The following is a 19,803-nucleotide window of genomic DNA, read 5'->3' as shown; positions in this document are numbered from 1 at the left end:
TGATGCCTTGGTATCTCTCCCAGGTTACTCCCTCCTCCGGTATGATAGACCTGAGCCTCGTCCTGGAGGTGGGGTTGCTATCTTTATAAAAAAACTCTCTTCCTCACTCGCCCTCCACTGCCCTCTCTCCACCTCACCCCCAGGAATACCTTTGGCTACGGCTTCCCCTTCGCTCCCACCTTTTGTTCATATGTGTGTTGTACCGTACACCAAACAGTGATGACTCCATCTACATCTCGCTGTCTGATAATATGGACCAACTTCTATCTACCCATTCCAACTCTCTCTTCCTCATATGTGGTGATTTCAATTGTCACCATGCCAGTTGGCTGGGTGTGGGTACCTCTCTCACTAGCCATGGCTCTTCAGCAAAGGACTTCTGCGACTCACTGGGACTGACACAATCTGTCAATTTCCCGACACGGATCTCAGTCAACGGAGCATCTTCTCTTCTGGACTTGGTTATGACTAACTTCCCTGAAAATGTCTGCTGCTCTTCTTCTGCTCCAATCGGCTCATCTGATCATGTGCTTGTCAAAGTGGACATCTCTCTGAACATTCTCAGAGAGCCTCCTCAGCGTCGATGAGTCTGGCATTTCACTCAGGCCAACTGGCACGGTCTTCAAGCAGCCATCAACCATCCTGGGAATTCTTTCAAAGTAAATTGCTCTCTCTCATGCACAGATTTATCCCATCTCGTCTTCAGTTGTCATACCCTTCCTCCCGTCCATGGTACACGGAATCTTGTGGCGAGGCTGTTGCCCTGAAACAACTGGCTTTCGTCTCCTGGAAAGCAAATCCAACGGAAGGAAATCTCATTTCCTTTCACAAAGCCCAAAACAAGTGTGTGTCCACCCTCAGGAGAGCCAGGAAACAATATCTCACCGTTCTCAAGACCGAACTCTCTTATCTGTCTCCCTCTTCCAAATCCTGGTGGCGTCTGGTCAAATCTGTTTCTGGTGTTTGTTCCCCCTCCATCCCCTCCCTCACCTCAAACGGCTTAACGTCTGACTCCACACGTGAAAAAGCTGAATGCCTCAACTCTGTGTTTGCTTCTAAATCTTGTGTCCCAAACCCATCCCTCTCTGTACCCACCGTACCCAGTCGTACCCAGCTGCTCCTGGACTCTGTGTCCTTTCCTCCTGACAAGGTGGAAAAGTTTCTGTCAACCCTCGACTCTGATTCTGCAACTGGTCCTGAAGGCATCAGCCCACGGGTCCTAAAATCATGTTCTTCCGCTCTTTCACTCCCTCTTTCTGTTCTCTTCACCCTCTCTTTTGCTCAAGGTCATCTGCCATCTGCTTGGAAATCAGCCAACATCACCGCTTTGTACAAATAAGGTGCAAAAACAGATCCTAGCAACTACAGACCAATCAGCCTTCTCCCAATTATCAGCAAAGTCATGGAATCCATCATTGCTTCAGATATGAAATCTTTCCTCTTCTCCAATGGCTTTATCTCTGATCACCAATTTGGTTTCAGACCTGGTCACTCTACTCTGGACATGCTGCTTCTGCTTTCTCAACAATGGATGGAGGTCCTCAACGCCAAACAGGAAATTAGAGCTGTCTCCCTTGACATTTCACGTGCCTTCGATACGGTCTGGCACCCTGCTCTGCTCACCAAACTCTCCTCCTTTGGTATCCATGGAAATCTCCACGCATGGCTGGTGGACGTCCTCTCTGGTCGTAGTCAACGCGTGGCCCTGAATGGGTTTCTCTCATCTCCTCTTCCTGTTCAGGCTGGAGTTCCCCAAGGTAGTGTTCTGGGGCCTGTGCTTTTTCTGGTCTTCATCAATGATCTCTCTGACTCTCTTGAAAATCCTCTCTATCTCTTTGCTGACGACTCCACTCTCTGTCGCTCCATTCTTCATCCCTCAGATCGGCAGTCTGCAGCCTCCTCCCTCTCTGCAGACCTGGACAAAATCACAGACTGGGCAAACAAATGGAACATGTCTTTCAATCCTGATAAATCTCACACTCTTACGATGTCTCTCCGAAAAGACCGACTGGACAACCCTCCCATCCACTTTCTGAATAATCCTCTCCAAGAAGTTCTGTCACTCAAGCTTTTGGGTCTCACTATTTGCCATGATCTTTCCTGGGAAAACCACATTGCAAATCTGGCCTCCAAAGCCAGTCGCCGACTGGGCATCCTCCGTCGTGCAAAGTCCTTCCTTGGCACACCTGAGCTCCTCACCACATACAAGGCTTTCATCCGCAGCTCTATGGAATACTGCTCTCCCCTCTGGTCTGGTGCTCCTGCCTCACACCTAGCTCGTCTTCATGCTGTTGAAACCAAAGCGTTCAGAATCATTGGAATCTCCCGCGATGAAGCTAACTCCAAGGGCCTTTCACTCACTCACCGCAGGCAGGTTGGTGGTCTTTCCATCTTCTACCGACTCCTCTCTGGCCTTGCCCCCCCCCCCCCAGCTCTCTCTGGGCTCTGTCCCCCAAATATTCCTACAGGTCGCACAAGATCTGCCTGCAACCCTCTTATGGTTAAACTGCCAAAATCAAGACTTTCTGCTCACCTTCACTCCTTCATTCCTCTTTTCTCCCGCCTCTGGAACAAACTCCCTCACTCTCTTCAATCCCACTCCACCCTCCAGGTCTTTAAAACAGCTGTTCACCACCATCTCTTATCCTCCCCCATCCAAAACCTTGATCTTTTCAACCCCCGCTAATTTCGGTCCCCTTGTGTTTTATACCTCTTCCCCCCCCCACCCCCCCTTCCCATGCCTCCTCCCCCCAAGCCCTCTCCCTCCCACACTTCTCCCTGCTCTCAAATGTTGTGGTTGTGTGCTTCCCCTTCTCTCCCCATCTTGTCTTCCGCTCCCTCTTTTTGTATATTTTGTTTGTCTGGTTGATTTGTTTGTGAAATAAATGTTAGCTCTTTCACGAGCCTCGATTCAGTATACAAAAAAAATAAAAATAAAAAATAAAAAACTTAAACCCTGTTGAACACATCTATTGAAATATTCAACATATCTTGATTCAATACCATGCATGTATATTGTTTGACCAAGTCTTTCTAAATAAATTCAAGTCTGAAATCTGAGAAAAGTAATTGTAGTTTTACTTTTCATGCCTCACTTAAGACTCAATTCTTTCTAGTTACCTGTTTAAACATGAGATACCTTCAACGTTACCGTCGGCCCTACCTCTTTAGCACATATAAACTATATAGTTTGTGGTTCTATTATGCATATTTAACCATATTGATATAGACCAGTTGAGTTCAGGCTCCCTGGAACGTCTAGTTTATATTGCAGTCACTATGTGCATGTACGCGTGATTGTAGGTCCTGTGCTTCGTGCATTCATCCCGTTTATTCATTCTACATCAATTGAACCTCCCCAAAACTCCTAACCGACATACCTCAATTATTCAGATACGATTTACTGTATAGACACAGGTGTGGGATTCAAGATAGGTTTGCTTATCTTGTTTTACATACATCCCCTTTAGCTCAAATTAATCCGCAATGCAAGAAAAACTCCACTTGGAATGCAGTTTGTTGTTTAGTTCCATGTTCATTTGGGTTGGAAACCGCTCAGATTTTCTTTAAGGTATTACTGTTCAAATAACTCTTGTTAGGAATGTCAACATATCTTTAAAACATTCCAGTTAATTTGCAATCGTTCCTGAATGTTATTTCAGCTTCTCCGTCTGTTCTTGTATTCCGAGTTGCGAGAATTCCTAATTGTGTCGTAGTTGGTTCAGTTTTGCTCCAAGTTTATTTGACTTGGTTCTTTTGTTGTGTCATTTTTGCTTGCTGTGTTCTTTTAGGCCGAATAACAGTCCCTTGATCATCGGTATGATCTAATGTCAGGACTGATTGCACAAAGTAAGTACACCAGGCACGCTTTATCATACAAGGATTTTGTTGATGACTCTCAGATGTTTCCATGAATGTTCTGCCATGAATTTTGGATGCTTTTGCCTTTGTTGCTTAAACGAAGATGCAAAGGTTGTTTGGGTTCATCCAATAAGACTGCTCACATATTACTATATTGTACACCTGGATACGACATGATAGCTCGTTTCCAATCTCTGTACAGTATCCACAGTTGTCAGAACTGTTTATTCATGACAAACATTCTTTCTTGTTCTTGTATTCATTTGTGCCCATTCTTGTTTACTTGATCAATTTTCAACCTTGTTCCTTGTCCCAGTTCTCATTTGTAACTTTCTTCAACTCATGTGCTTTGCTTACGAGTTTTGTGGTTTTATTTAATTTCCCTTTGAGACTGTAACTTTAGTTTGAACTGATGTTTGCATGTCTAGGTTTGTGTCTAGGTTACATCTTCATTCGTTAAAAAAAACATCTACTTAGGTTAAACGTACTTACCAAATTTGAATGATGTATTTCTGCTCGACGATTTGCCCATATGTAAACGAGATTATTATCGACTTCACCGTTGATTAGGCTCATTACATCCTTTGGTGTTGTCATGGTAAATTGTGTGTTAGGATACAATATAACTGCAAAAGATTCATAGATTATGTGGAGTTGATGACCGGTTAATACGTTTGCTACCGTGCCAAGATAACTGTGTTGGCAAGTGGGGTTTTGATCACGATATCTATGTTTACACTCAGGGATGTGTTGGGAAACAAGTAAAATCTTCCTTTTTTGATCATTACTATACACCTGGGTTGGCCCATTTAGTGTTCTCATGTGAACAAACAACAGCTCAAGTTCATTGTTCAAATCGTGTTTGTGTTTGTTACTTGCAAAATCGAAGATTTTTCAAGTATATTGGTCGGTTGCGTTTGTGGTTCTGTCTGTCTGTTTGTCACCAGCATACAAGTCACAATTCCAAACCGATCGTCACGAAACTTCACCAAGTTGTATAGGTCGTCCCAATTGAGAAGCCTATTGTTTTTGGGGTCAAAAGGTCAACATAGGCCAAACGTCACCAACTTTGCCAAATTTCAAAAATCCTCAATTTTCATCCGATTGACTTGAAATTTGTTGAGGAATTGCATATCTGGTCACGGAATTCAACCACCAAGTATTTTTGAGGTCAACATAGGCCAAGTTTTTAAAATCCTCAATTTTCATCCGATTGACTTGAAAATTGAACAGCATTTGCACATTGAGTCACTAAATAGGGAAACTAACTATTTTTGAGGTCAAAAGGTCAAAGGTCAACTCAAGGTCAACCTTCCAAAATCATCATTTTTCATCTGAAAAGTCATCAATTTTCTTCCTATTGACTTGAACATTGAACAGCATTTGCACATTGAGTCACTAAATAGGGAAACTAACTATTTTTGGGGATCAAAAGGTCAAAGGTCAACTCAAGGTCAACCTTCCAAAATCATCATTTTTCATCTGAAAAATCATCAATTTTCTTCCTATTGACCCGAGCTTTGATCAAGATGATCAATTTGGGCGGAATTTGCAAGTATCGTGCTCCGCACGACGTCTTCTTGTTTATCCATTGTCAATTAATATCCTGGAAATTTATAGTGTAGTTTTGAACGGGAGCGGTAGGGGGAAGTTAGTGATGTAATGGGGGTAGGAAAGAGTAGAGGGAGGCAGCATGGAGGGGGTCGATGATGTGTTGTACAAAATTAACGATTAATGAAATACAAACATCCATTGCAAGTTGGGGATCTTGAAATGTTCAAGTCGGATACACGTTTGAAAATGTTAGAGGAGGGGTGATATAAAGGGGAGTTTAGAGAATGTAGAAAGGAAGAGCTGTATTTGTTGGTATTGTTGAAGGACTTATTTGAAAACAAACTTTTGAAGAGGAAAAATAAAAGCGAATTATGATAGAATAGAGAATTCAACATGGGAGAAAGAGAGCATTGAAACATTTTAAATGGCACCATGAAGACCGTCAGGGTATATATTTTGTATATTTTGTTTGTCTGTTTGATTTGTTTGTGAAATAAATGTTAGCTCTTTCACGAGCCTCGATTCTGTATACAAGGGTAAGAATTGGAGGTGTATATAAGCATTTGGTAGGTACTTTGGGAGCAATTAGGTTTGATTTTTATTATTTTTATTATTATTGAGTGTTTTAGAGAAGAAGGAGAAAAAAGAAGAAGAAGAAGAAGAAGAGGAAGTGATGAGGGCAGAAAAAGAAGAAGAAGAAATGAGGACAGAAGAAGACAGAAGAGTAAAGCTAAAGCTTGAAAATTTGAGCCGTTTGGTGAATACCTTCATGATCAGAGTGAGAATGCAGAGTGGAAAATGGCAAAAATTGAGGAGAGGCCGGAAGAGGAAGTAGAAGTGGGGGAAGTAGGGTGGTCGGGGGGAGGTGAAAGGTTTGGAGGTGAAAATGGAAATCGATTTTTTTTATTGTTATTTTTTAGAAACTAAACAGGGGTTATGGTTGGGATGATTTGAAGTAGAAATAAGGGGACTGGGAAGAAAACAAAAAGGCTGAAGGTAGTAGGGAGAAAAGACAATAAAAAACACAATTGTGGACTCGAACTCGGAAAATGTAGGCCTCAAAACCCCGGCACGAAAAGTTCAACGAATACTTAAAAATTTGCACAAGTTTCAAAACAAAAACCGAACTAGAAGCATGCAGTAAACACAGAGATAGCAAAATAAACAGCCAAAACTCCACAAAACTAGCGGGAGTACTTATCTTTGAGTCCAAAAATGGCCAACCAAGCTCAAGGAACCGGAAACCGGATTGTTTATTGTACAAAGTTTATGCTTTATAGCATAAAATGCCTGTAACCAGGGTCTGATCACATTTGATCCGACACTCAAAATAACCATTTTGGCCCGATCACTCAATGGTGAAGAATTACTTTAAAAATTGGCGTATCCGGATCAATTCGGATCGTCACCAAAATCTAATAATTTCGGCCTTGTGACATAGCCATCCCCTCCACCAAATTTTGTCCGAATCCGCCCACAACGTTTTGAGATATCCTATTCACAGACAGACAGACAAACAGACAGACAGACAAGGGTGAAAACATAACCTCTGCCCACCTTTGGTTGCACAGGTAACAATCTTGAAAATGAAAAAAGGCAAATTTCTATCAATAACACATGAACCATTGTGGATGTATTGTGAGGACAAGCCAAAGCAGCAAGACCAGTCTGATAATTTGGTCTCCCCAAGACAAATAAATGCCATCAGCATATCGTTGGTGTTGTGCAGCACAACAATGTTGCAGCACGGTAATGCAATACTCATTAACCTGCAAAACAACCATGCTTGTTTATCTTGAAAACCGAAATGCTTGTTTAATAAAGGTCCCTGCATGGGGAAGCAGTGGGTTGGAAGTAGGGGTGGTGAGGGTGGAATGAGGAGGGGGGTGGGGGAGGAAGTGTTCCGAACCTTCAAACCACACCTGGATCCACCCACCCTTATCAACATCGCATGAAATGCAACACCAGTCATTGATCAATGACCCAACAACTCATTTTGCATACATATAGCTGAGTAATGAATGGAAAGATAATAAATGACAAGTTGTAATGGGAACCTTAAAGTGTAAGAATAGTAAACCTTCATCCTCTCAGAAAGAATAGTAAACCTCCATTCTCTAAGAAAGAATAGTAAACCTCCATTCTCTAAGAATAGTGAACCAATCACGGTAACTACTGCAGTGTGGTTCCAACATCCAAGTTGCTGGAAGCGGACTTGAGTAAGGAATGTTTTCCTCAATACATCTTGCTTGCATGCATACTCAAGTTCTCAATTTGGCCTAAAAGATTTCTTTCGGAGACCAGAGAGAGGGAGAATGAAGGAAAGACATGTTATAAACTTGCGGTTGCTGATTATCAATAATTTACTGACATTTGAAGCATTGTACCTTCTTATTTATTGCTTGTAATCAAAACATCCTGGATATACAAGAATAACAGTAACATTCCAGCATCCTGAACAGGCCTTAATTTACATCATTAAATTGAATCCATTTTCAAATCTTATCAGGTGAGGAAGGAAATTTTGATTTTCCTGATTAACAAGCAGTTCATGATTACGCATGAAAACCAATCCTCTAAATTTCCTCAACATCATCCCTGAAGACTTGAGTTTCGCCTTTTTCCCATTGTTCGAGGAGCCTGTTTATTCTCAGAGCAAGCTTTTGCTTTTTGGCAGGGTAAGGTTGTGCGTTGTAAGCCTCCGTCCTCTGAGAGCCAGTTTGACAGTTTCTCGATGTGCAATATGTACAGGTCATCAACAATCCCATACATGCATTTTCCCAGAACAAATCTGGCTCCTTAAATTCCCAGTTGGAAAGATGTTCATTTCCATTGTGTATTCTCAAGTTTTCTCATGGTTCCAAGTGATGTATGTTCCCATTTCTTCGTTTGTAATAATGAATACGAGTAAGGAAGTCTCCTCCTTCCGCATGAAAATGTGTAAGCAGGCCCAGGCATAGGTGCAGGTGATTCGTTTTGCATTCGTCCGTGATATTGCGCAAATCTAAGGGAAGCCCAGATGGTCGTGAACTACGGACATGGGCAATACCGGGACAATTTTCCACTGGAAATTCATATCGTCCCATGTGACTCATCTCATTCATGAATGATTGCTTTTACCTTTGCTACGGTATCGTCTATTGCTATGAAAACTGGTCACCTGAGATTTTCTGGTCACTTAAATAAAAGTAAATCAACTTTAGAATCCTTTATGCAATGTATACCCCTTTTAAAATAAATGAAATTCAGTTCATACCGCAGTACATTAAGTAAACACTTTGTTGAAAAACTTCACTCAATGTCAGGCCCTATGACAATAAAATTACATTAAAACTTTTGTTCTTCAACGATATGCATCTCCAAGGGCGCCGCCATGTTTATGAACACCATGAAGGCAGAGTGACCAAAACTGTGCATTTTGTGTGCTCTACGGATATGACAGATTACCACAATCCAAGGTATCACAGGTTTCTGCACAAATAAATTAACTTGAGGCTTATTGACTTCGCTTCATAGAAGACATTTAACGACTGAGTGAATGTAAATGGCACCAAGTTAAAAGAGAACATCTATCAGTTCTTGTAAAACCAAAATACTGTAGTTACAAAGGTAACCTTGCTGCAAATAATAAGCAAGGTTATCAAATCCATTATTGCTGCAATGGCATCTTCTTTTCACCGAGCCTGATCACAACTATCAGTTTGGATTCCATCCCGGTCACACGGGACACGATGCTGCTCCTGTCTCAGCGATGGTCGGAGGCCCTAAATCTCAATCAACAGGTTACGAGTCTCCCTGGACATGCACTACATGACCAAAAGTATGTGGACACCCAAACATCAAACTCCAAAATTATGGGCATTAATAGGGAGTTGATCCCCCCCCCCCCCCCTTTGCTGCTATAACAGCCTCCACTCTTCTGGGAAGGCTTTCCACTAGATGTCGGAACATTGCTGCGGGGATTTGCTTCGATTCAGAAACAAGAACATTAGTGAGGTCGAGCACTGATGTTGGGCAATTAGGCCTGGCCCACAGTCGGCGTTCCAATTCATTCCAAAGGTGTTCGATGGGGTTGACGTCAGGGTTCTGTGCAGGCCAGTCAAGTTCTTCCACACTGATCTCGACAAACCATTTCTGTATGGACCTCATTTTGTGCATGGGGGCATTGTCATGCTGAAACAGGAAAGGGCCTTCCCCAAACGGTTGCCACAAAGTTGGAAGCACACAATCGTCTAGAATGTCAATGTATGCTGTAGCGTTAAGATTTCCTATCACTGGAACTAAGGGGCCGAGCCCGAACCATGAAAAACAGCCCCAGACCATTATTCCTCCTCCACCAAACTTTACAGTTGGCACTATGCATTTGGGCAGGGAACCATTCTCCTGGCATCCACCAAAGCTCGATTCGTCCGTCGGACTGCCCAGATAGTGAAGCGTGATTCATCACTCAAGAGAACGCGTTTCCACTGCTCCAGAGTCCAATGGCGGCGAGCTTTACATCACTCCAGCCGACGCTTGGCATTGCGCATGGTGATCTTAGGCTTGTGTGCGGCTGCTTGGCCATGGAAACCCATTTCATGAAGCTCCCGACAAACAGTTGTTGTGCTGACGTTGCTTCCAGAGGCAGTTTGCAACTCCGTAGTGAGTTTTGCAACCGAGGACAGACGATTTTTACGCGCTACACGCTTCAGCACCCGCAGGCCCATTCTGTGAGCTTGTGTGGCCTACAACTTCGCGGCTGAGCTGTTGTTGCTCCTAGAAGTTTCCACTTCACAATAACAGCACTTACAGTTGACCGGGGCAGCTCTAGCAGGGCAGAAATTTGACGAACTCATTTGTTGGAAAGGTGGCATCCTATGACGGTGCCACGTTGAAAGTCACTGAGCTCTTCAGTGCAGCCCATTCTACTGCCAATGTTATGTTTGTCTATGGAGATTGCATGGCTGTGTGCTTGATTATATATACCTGTCAGCAATGGGAGTGGCTGAAACAGCTGAATCCACTACTTAGAAGGGGTTTCCACATACTTTTGCTCATGTAGTGTACCTTGGGCATTCAACACAATCTGGCATCCTGATTTGCTTGCCAAGCTCTGCCTGTGAGATTCAGGGCCACCTTAATTCCTGGATTTCTGACTTCCTCCACTCGTGTAGTCAACGTGTTGCTGTCAATGAAACCCTGCCCTCTCACCTCCTTGTGGAGCCTGGAGTGCCCTATTGCAGTTTGTTGGGCGCCGTCTTGCTCAATATCTAAATAAACGACCTCTCGGATGCTCTGCAAAACTCTCGGATCTATTGAGCAGCCAACTCCACATTGTGTTGTACACTGCCCCCATCCTACTGATAGGAAGACAACAGCTGCTTCTCTCTCTACTGACGTGGAAATTACGAGATGCTGAACTTATAAATGGAGCATGTTCTTGGATTCTGTTGAATCTAAGACTCTCAACATTATTGGAATCTCCCAAGATGAGGCTTAAGTACAAGGTATGCACCTCTCACATCACGTTCTTCCAGTAACTCCGTCCATGTAAAATGTCAAAAATCCAGATTTACCGTACATCTCAACTGTCTTATTCCTCACTTCTCCCGTATGTGAAACTGCCTTCCAGAGGCGTTGTTATCCCACTCTTGTTTCCACGGCTTCTAAGCAGATAGGGCACTGCAATCTCATGTCATTCCCCATCCTTACCCATGATCCTTACTTTACCCATGAGCCCCGTTAAGCGCTCCTAATCCAACATTCTTCATTGCAGGTTGCAGTTTTTACCTCCTTTCTCTCCTCTTTTCCTGTTCATTCATTCCTTTGCTTGTTTCCCCAAGGTTACCCTGCCATCCTACTGTAAGTAGTGTAAGTAGTTGTCATTGTTTTAAAGGGACACGGATTTTCTATGGACAAATGGGGAAATGGAGGGATTTTGGGGGAAGAGTGAATGGGGGTAGGGGCAATAAGGTTACAAAATGTAAATAAGGAAAAGAAGGGAGGAATGTTTACAAAGGAGAAAGAAATGAATACAGTACAGTGTATGAGGTGTGAGGAGAGAGTGGAAAGGAGGATGTGGTGACATTGGACTAACAACAGGGAAGGAAAGGCAAATCGATGGAGCATAAAGGAAGTTATAGGATTAGTGCTGCCATGTTTGTGTATGGAATAAATAAATATATTCTACTCTTCAATGAGCCACAACACCTGGAGAACAGAAAAGACGGTCTCCAAAATCTAGTTATTAGAAATTTTACAGGGATAGAACAATGAATTCCAGGTATTATTACTCAACAACAGCAGCCCAAAGGTCATTGTCGTTTCAACATGTACTGATGGGATCTTCAATGTGTTCAAGCGAATGCAGGAAAAAGGGAACACCGACGTAAAGCGCTGTCTGACAGAGACCAAATCCTAAATAATTGCCCTAACCTACAGAGGGAATTGCATCAGCTGTGCCCTCAGTCAATGATGCTATTCATGGCCTTGTGCTGCATATGAAAGAAGAAGAAGAAAAAGAAGAAGAAGAAGCTGGCGAACACATTGCTGATTGATAATGACGACTACTTTCAAAATGATAAATATTCACTATTGGAGTCCTCTCTCCACCTAGCACTCCTCTCCTCTCCAATCCCTCACACAAAATGATAAATCAGCGCGCTGATTCGCTCAGAGCGATCACGTGATGTTCCTTGCCGCCATAAACTCACAGTTACGCGTTCGCACGTAATTCAGAGCGACGATTGCGTTTTTTCACATTTCAGCGAGGAACATTGCCATTCACACCACATAGGTTTTTTTTTCAGCGAGGAATATTATACACGGAATCTGAACCAGTGGCAGAGCAGCGCGCTGATTCGCTCATTCGCGCTCATTGATGACGATCACGATCACGTGATGACGTGATCACGAATGATGTTCGTGACGCGATCACTTGATGTTCCTTGCTGCCATAAACTCACAGCAAGTAGCATAGATTTTAGCATGATTAGCATTTAGCATGATTTATCATGATTTAGCATAGATAGTAGCATGTTTCACATCGCTGTTTTTTCAGCGAGGAATATTATACACGGAATCTGGCAGAGCAGTGCGCTGATTCGCTCAGAGCGATCACGTGATGTTCCTTGCCGCCATAAACTCAGTTACGCATTCGCATGTATTTCAGAGCGAAAAGCGATTGCGTTTTTTCACATTTCAGCGAGGAACATTGCCATTCACACCACATAGGTTTTTTTTCTTTCATCTTTATGAGATCCATATTTTTTATTCATATTTACCTCAGCGCATTTCAGCGAGGAATATTATACACGGAATCTGAGAGGGTGGCAGAGCAGCGCGCTGATTCGCTCAGAGCGGTCACGTGATGTTCCTTGCCGCCATAAACTCACAGTTACGCGTTCGCACGTAATTCACACGTTCAAAACAAACGAGATCCACGAAGCGAGTTGGTCGAGTCGTGCTAACCAAGATGGCGACACGCCGGCTTCACTTTTCACGGAGTATGAGCGTTCTATATATTTTCAATTCATTTCGCCCGACTCGCTCACGTACTTGATTTGTGGCATAGACATGGCCATTGGGCCTTCACGGTGTAATTTGTGCGAGGCTTTTGTCCGAGTGAGCTTGAGTCGAGAGGGCGAATGTACGGGTTGGGAATGTACGGGTCTCCCTTCCCCCGCCCGGCAACGCCGGTACTGGAGGGCGTCACAGGATCGGTGAGTCTCCAAAATCCGCTTCGTGCTGTTGCGAAGATGCAGGACGATGTCGCGATAGTGCTGCTCTCTGACCATGAGAACTGCAACGTCATTGTTGACTGGCCCTCCCCTTCCCTCCCCCTTCCCCCTCCCCGCTCCATCCTCCCCTCCCCTTCCCCCTCCACCCTACCCCTTCCCCTTCTCCTCTCCCCCGCCCCCTCCCTTTTCTCCCTCCCACTCCCTTTTCCGCCTACCCCTTCCCCCCTTCCCCTCCTCCCCCTCCCCCCTCTTCTCCCCTCCCCCCTCTCCTCCCCTCCCCCGCCCGGCAATGCCAGGTACTTCTGCTAGTATATATATACTAGCGGGGTCACCCGTGGGAAACCCACGGGCATGGATGTGTGTGACATTTCGACATATTGAGTTAGATGCTGCACATTCATTTTTACAAAATGGTTACTGGCAAGTCATCAGATCCAGAAATGGTGTGATGAACACAATTTATTTATTTCACATAATATGTGACCCCTCACTCCTCTCCACCTGACACTCTCCTGTCTCCACCTGACACTCTCCTCTCTCCACCTAGCACTCCTCTCCTCTCCAATCCCTCACATTCCTCTCCTTTCCAATCCCTCACCTCTCCAATCCCTCACACTCCTCTCCTCTCCAATCCCTCACACGCCTCTCCAATCGTGCCTCACACTCCTCTCCAATCGCGCCTCACACTCCTCTCCAATCGTGCCTCACACACCTCTCCAATCGCGCCTCACACTCCTCTCCAATCGTGCCTCGCACTCCTCTCCAATCGCGCCTCACACTCCTCTCCAATCGCGCCTCACACTCCCCTCCAATCACTCCTCGCTCTCCTCTCCAATCGCTCCTCACTCGCCTCTCCAATCGCTCCTCACTCGCCTCTCCAATCGCTCCTCACTCGCCTCTCCAATCGGCTTTCCCCGTCTCGTTTCTCTCGTTTTTCTCCCGTCTCGTTCTTTTTCTTGCTCCAAATCGGCCCGTCTCGCCCGTCGGAATCGGAAATCGGCCCGTCTTGCTTTCGTGCTTGCGCGTAAATAAATTGTGTTCATTACACCATTTCTGGATCTGATGACTTGCCAGTAACCATTTTGTAAAAATGAACGTGCAGCATCTAACTCAATATGTTGAAATGTCACACACATCCATGCCCGTGGGATTCCCACGGGTGACCCCGCAAGTTTGCATTGACGTTCGTCGATGGACTCGTTCGCCCGTCTCATTCGTTTTCTTGCTACATCCTGTTCAAGTCTGCGTTCTTCATCGACCGTCTCATTCATTTTGGAAATAGAAGTTTCCACGCAGCGCATGAATTGTCACGATCCTCAAGAGGAATTTGTCTCGTAATCATCAAATGATAAATGGCAAGTAAATTATATTGTGGAAAATTAAAGATTTCAAATAAACCTATTTAAAGTGTATGCGCACATAACTAATAAAAAAAACGAAGAAATATCTCTCGGTAATTTCCTGAAACATATTGTTATGAATTTGGTAGAGCAACATCTAGAGCTAGGTAGATCTGAATAGGTAGGTATTCGGCTGTCGTGACAGGGACTCTACATGTAATAAGTTCTTGATGTTTAGGCGTTTGTCGGGGTAAGATGTATGATTGTGGATCTACCTGGAGATTCGAGTGTTAAATAGTGAGGGGTTAAAGGTAACGCCCCTGTGAGTCTCACCTAGTAGTCAAACCTTTGTCCATTATGGCACTGCAAACCACATAAACATTAGTTAGGTCCTTAGCGCAACATTAAATAATTCCTTTCCCTGACAATGACTTCGTAATAAATGGACAGGAAACCAGGCCAAAAACACCGCCACCGTTTACACCTCCAAGGCCTACAAACCTCGCCTGGCACGTGTTACACAAGGACCGCAGGGTCGCGTAACAAGAGATGTCAGGAGTGGGATGCCGCAGAGGGCGTGACCTGGGCGAGCCGGCGAGTTGGGAGGCTATGATTGGCTGAGGAGTGCGCCAATGTGACGTCATCGGCCACCAATATTAGCGACGGTCGGACGCCATTTCGGGCAGTTCGCAGTTCGCAGAGAGAGAGTTCGGTAGCACACAGAGCACACGGGAGTTCGCAACAGTTCGTGAGCCGTTCGAGGTTCGTTGGTCGCAGTTCGTTGGCAGTTGGCACTTGGCTGCCAGCACTCCCAAAAGAGAGTCGAGCCAAGTGGAGTTCGCTTGCTTTGTGTAGCTTACGTCGAACCTTTGGTGCACGGACCTTGTGGAGATCGGCCTCGTGTGGAGCCGCTGGCCTGCGTCGGACGCGTGGTGCTTGGAGGAGGCCTTGTGGAACTTGGAGCGAGGGACCTCGTGGTGTGCGATCGGGCCGAAAGGAGCGGTGTTGGACGGCCGCCACAAAGACGACGAAAGACAGACAAGATAAGCCGCATCCGCGTACATTTTGAACGACGAGACGTGTTATTTTCGTATTCACCTCCCTCGTATCGTGTTTGATGTCTGTTGTGTCTGGGATCCCAATTTAGGCTTATTCGATTTATTAGATTTACCGGCGGGCTTTTTCACTGGCTTTACTTTTCCATAATAAATCCTTGTATTATTTTCTATATATATCTGAACGCAGTTTCCTGGGTGTTTGATTGTAATAGATAAGGCGGCGGGGGGGGGGGGGGTGGGGGGGGGGGGAGCTTCGCCGTGCGCCATTCCGCGCGCTTAACTTTGTGTTGAGCTTGAATCCGCCATTGAGTTTTCGCCTCGGGAGTTAAAGTCTCGCAAATCGGCCATCCGTAACTGTGGTGTTAATCACAGTTGCGTAACAAGTGGTGTCAGGAGTGTAGGATTCGAATGGACAAATTTTTTTTGTCCGCGGCGAGACATCGACACGGTCGGGCGTACATTGCGCCCGACGTTCGAACGCAAAATTTTTATAGGCGAGGCGGAGAAATTTAGTAATCAATTGGGCATACGGAGCGCGATATCGCGTCTTCGTCAAATTTAAATTGTGTTTTTGGTATTGAAATAAATACGCGCGCGGGGAACGACCTTCCGAAAAGCGGATGTCGGAGGTCGATGAGATGGAAGTACGCAGCGAGGCCTCCGTCAGCGTCGGGAGTGAGCCGGAAATAGGGGAATTAAATGTCGAGGTGAGCCTTGGAACCTCCCCCGTCCCGAGCACCAACTTATCCCCCTCCCCTACCGGGGAGTCGGGAACAGTGGGACGGCCCCGATAGATTTCCAGACCATAGTAAATTTAATAAATGCTCAGAGGGCCGAGGGTGAGCGAAACCTTGCAGAAATTCGAGGAATGAAAAGTGGGCTGGAAAATAAAATGGAGTCCCAGGGGAAGGAATGTAGGGAAGGAATGAAGGGAATGAGTGATCGATTGGAGGAACAAATGGGACAAATGAAAAGTGGATGGAAAATAAAATGGAGTCCCAGGGGAATGAATGGAGGGAAGGACTGAAGGACATGAGTGACCAAATTAATGATTGAAAGGGGAAATGAATGCTCAGAACGAGCAATTGGAGAACAGAATTAATGCCCAAACAAAAAACATGGAGGGGCAAATGGATAGATTGAAGGAGGGTTTGAAAGAACAGATCGAAGGGATATGGACAGCAAAATTGAGGATTGGAGGGAAAAGTGAATGAACGAATGAATGAACAAATGAAAGAGAGGAATGAAGAATTGGAAGGAAAAATTGGGAAATGGCACAGCAGCTGGGGGAACGAATTGATGGCATAGAAGGGAGTGTGCAAAACAAATTACGGGCAGACTGGGGGAATTGGAGGATAAAGTAGAAACTAATGGGGGGGAGATGGAAAAAGCCATAGGGTGGCAAGTGAATCGATACGGACAGAATTAATGTCAAAAATAGAGGAGGGCGTGACCCAGGCTGTCAAATGGGGGAAAAGTTGGAGGGTCAGATTGTGCCACAAATGCTCGAATTGATAAAGCAAATGGGGGCCTGGTTGTTTATCGGGACCGTGTGGATGTCACAACACCCCACCGGGGGATGAATTTGGAATTGTGCAGCACCAGGGCGGTGGTGCGGAGCAAGAGGGGTAGAGTTTTTGGGGGTCCATGCGATAGAGCCGGACCGGGTATTTATTGGGATATTGATCAAAGCCTGGCGGGGCCAGGAATGATTTGTAATGATGATGATGATGAGGATGATTTGATCCAGCGGCTGGAGACCTGTGACAGTCCCATGGAGGTAGAGCTGGTTCAGGCCCAAAGGAGCCTGGGTGATGAGGTGAGTTGGTCCGAGGAGGTGGTTGGAATGACCGAGGGGACGCTCACTGTACACTGCTATTTGGAAACAGAGGCTCAAAATTGGACAACCAGTTGGGGGAGTGTGTTGGCTCCGGGCTGGATTTGGATCTTGGAGGATCGGGAGATAGAGCTTCTGGAGATTTGGTCCCTGTAGGGAATTTGGATCAACTGCAGGGAGGGGCAGAACAACCGGTGGTAGAGGTTGTTCCCTGCAGCTGCGGTTTGGCAGTGGGAATGAAAATTTGTAAAATAAAATTTAAAATAAAATTACAATGGGAACTTGATTTGGAGCAGCCATGGTTTGGATTGGTCCCCGGGCTGCGGGATCTGGATATGGAGAGGTCATGGGTGATGGCCTCGGGCAAAAGTTGCCCCTTTCAAAATTTGGGTATGCCGGCCAGCTGGGGGGCTGTGATGGCGAGATTTGGACGTGGGGTCCAGCCTTGGGTGTCGAGGTACGACCTGGGTCCCACGGGGGGTCTGGTGGAGTGTGGACACGCCGTCCGAGCCGGCGACTCGGGCCGGCAGGGTCACCGGATCCTGGTGGGGGTTAAGACCTCCAGGGAGGTCCGAGGTGGTTTCTCAAGCCTGGGATGGCAAATATTGAGGACCACTAGGGGGAGATGTTGTGGGTCGCGCTTTGGTGGTGGCACTACGGACGGCCAACTTGGGACTGATGTGGTGACCACCTGGGCATGCGGCCTGGCACTCTCCTCCAGGGACTCTGGGACAACCAGCATGTGGTGACCTGGCATGGTGGTTGGTCTATGGACGCGGGGCAAACCGAATGGACAGGGATGGAGATAGCCTGCCGGACAACCATTGGGGCATCTGTGGAACATGATGGTGTGAGTGACCTTCCACAGATGCTCCGTTATGATTTATGGACTCTCGGGTTGGGAAGAGAGCCATGGGGATGTGAATCGGGAGATGTGTAACGAGCCGAGCATATGGGCCATGCTCGGCTGGCATGTGTATGGCAAAGCATCCTTCTTTGGTGAGGTTAGTGAAATGTGACAAATGGTTGGCATGGGTAATCTGTGGGTTAGATGGAAATTTAAGGGTGGATTTTGAAATGCCATGGTGGACACTGTACAGTGACGCCATTATTGATCCAGGTGTGTAGACCAAAGTGTTGGAGGCTGTGATAAAATTAATAAGGTAGCAAGGCACAGCTTTCAACTGGTTGCGGGGGCAACTGTGCTGATATTTGGGACGCGGGATGATGGGGATGTAGTTGTGTAGCCTGAGGGTCAACGTGGTGCTGTGCGTGTCCGAGGTGTGTGGACCATGTCTTCTGGGTGGGTCTCCTGGTGGAGCATGGCTGTTGACTGGACCTTGGTGTGGTCAAGTGTGGGTGAGCACTGGGGGGGCTGCAGTTCTGTAGTCGGACTGGGGGATGATGGGGAGGTGCAGGGGACGTGGCTGTAGGGATGCCACGCACTGCGACCGTGCCCCCCAGGGCCGAGGTTGTGTGTGCGGTAGTGTGTGTTGTGGCAGCAAGTGCTCACCACATTGGCCAGCTGGGGCTGCTGCAGCTGTGTTCCTCGCAGGGGGGCCGAAGGATGGATGGTCGGTCGCACCCTTATGGACACTCATGGGCCATGTTGGCGTTTTGACTGCTCACCTTGTCCCGGTGACCCTTGCACGGTAGAGGTGCAGAGCTGTCGTGGCCATAGGTAGTTGTGTAGTGATGATCACCGTTGGATGCGGATCCACATACCTGCCAGTGTAGTGGGGACAAAAGAGAAATTTGGAAGGATTTGGTAGGCCCAATGTGAAATTTTGGGAATTGTATGGGTGGATTGCACTTTGAACCTGACCAACCTGCAACTACCTGCACTTGAGGTGAGTGTTTTGAGGAGTACTGTCCCAGGCTTCAGGACTTGCTTTGGAAATTGGGGACATGTAAATTGGAGTTGGGAGGCGGGTGAGAGTGATGACATGGCCGGTGAGGGGATGGAATGGGAGCCACAGTGTCTTGTGGGTGGCGTATGTTTTTGTATTGTGGTTAGGTGTTTTGATGTGGTCGTGAGAGTGGAACCTGGAGAGTGAGTGATGATTATTGGAGATAAGAGGGGCGATACTTGTGCTTTTGGAAATGTGCTTTTGGAAATGTGTGATGGTTTAAATGTGAACTGGGGGATTTCACATGTGGCAGGCCATGGCAAGCCTTGTAACACCTTTTACACCATCTATGGAATTGTACTGAATTGTGCTGAGTTGTGTGGAGAATTGAATGGCAGCGGGGGAGGAAGTGTGTTTTGGGGTCTTGTGGGTGGGGAAGGTGTGTGTGTCCGCAGGTACAGAGCAAGCTCTGAGGAGCGATGCCTGCGGGCCCCCCTCTGCGGCAATTACCCCTGGCAGCCGGTGGTAACTGGAAATTGGAGCTCGTCGGTGGAGGGTCTGGTTGGGCGCCGCGGGGTGAGGAAG

General features: G+C 46.2%; 1 protein-coding gene across 1 annotated transcript in view; it reads right to left on the bottom strand.

Moving 5' to 3' along the window:
- The window catches only part of KIF3A (kinesin family member 3A), a 407,615-nt gene that overhangs the window by 41,060 nt on the left and 346,752 nt on the right, over positions 1-19,803 (bottom strand). The window lies entirely within an intron of this gene.

Source organism: Myxine glutinosa, chromosome 4 (assembly GCF_964187855.1).
Source record: "Myxine glutinosa chromosome 4, kmMyxGlut1.1, whole genome shotgun sequence".
NCBI lineage: Eukaryota > Metazoa > Chordata > Myxini > Myxiniformes > Myxinidae > Myxine > Myxine glutinosa.
Note: the sequence above shows the minus strand (reverse complement) of the source record. Positions and strands in the feature narration are given on the sequence as shown.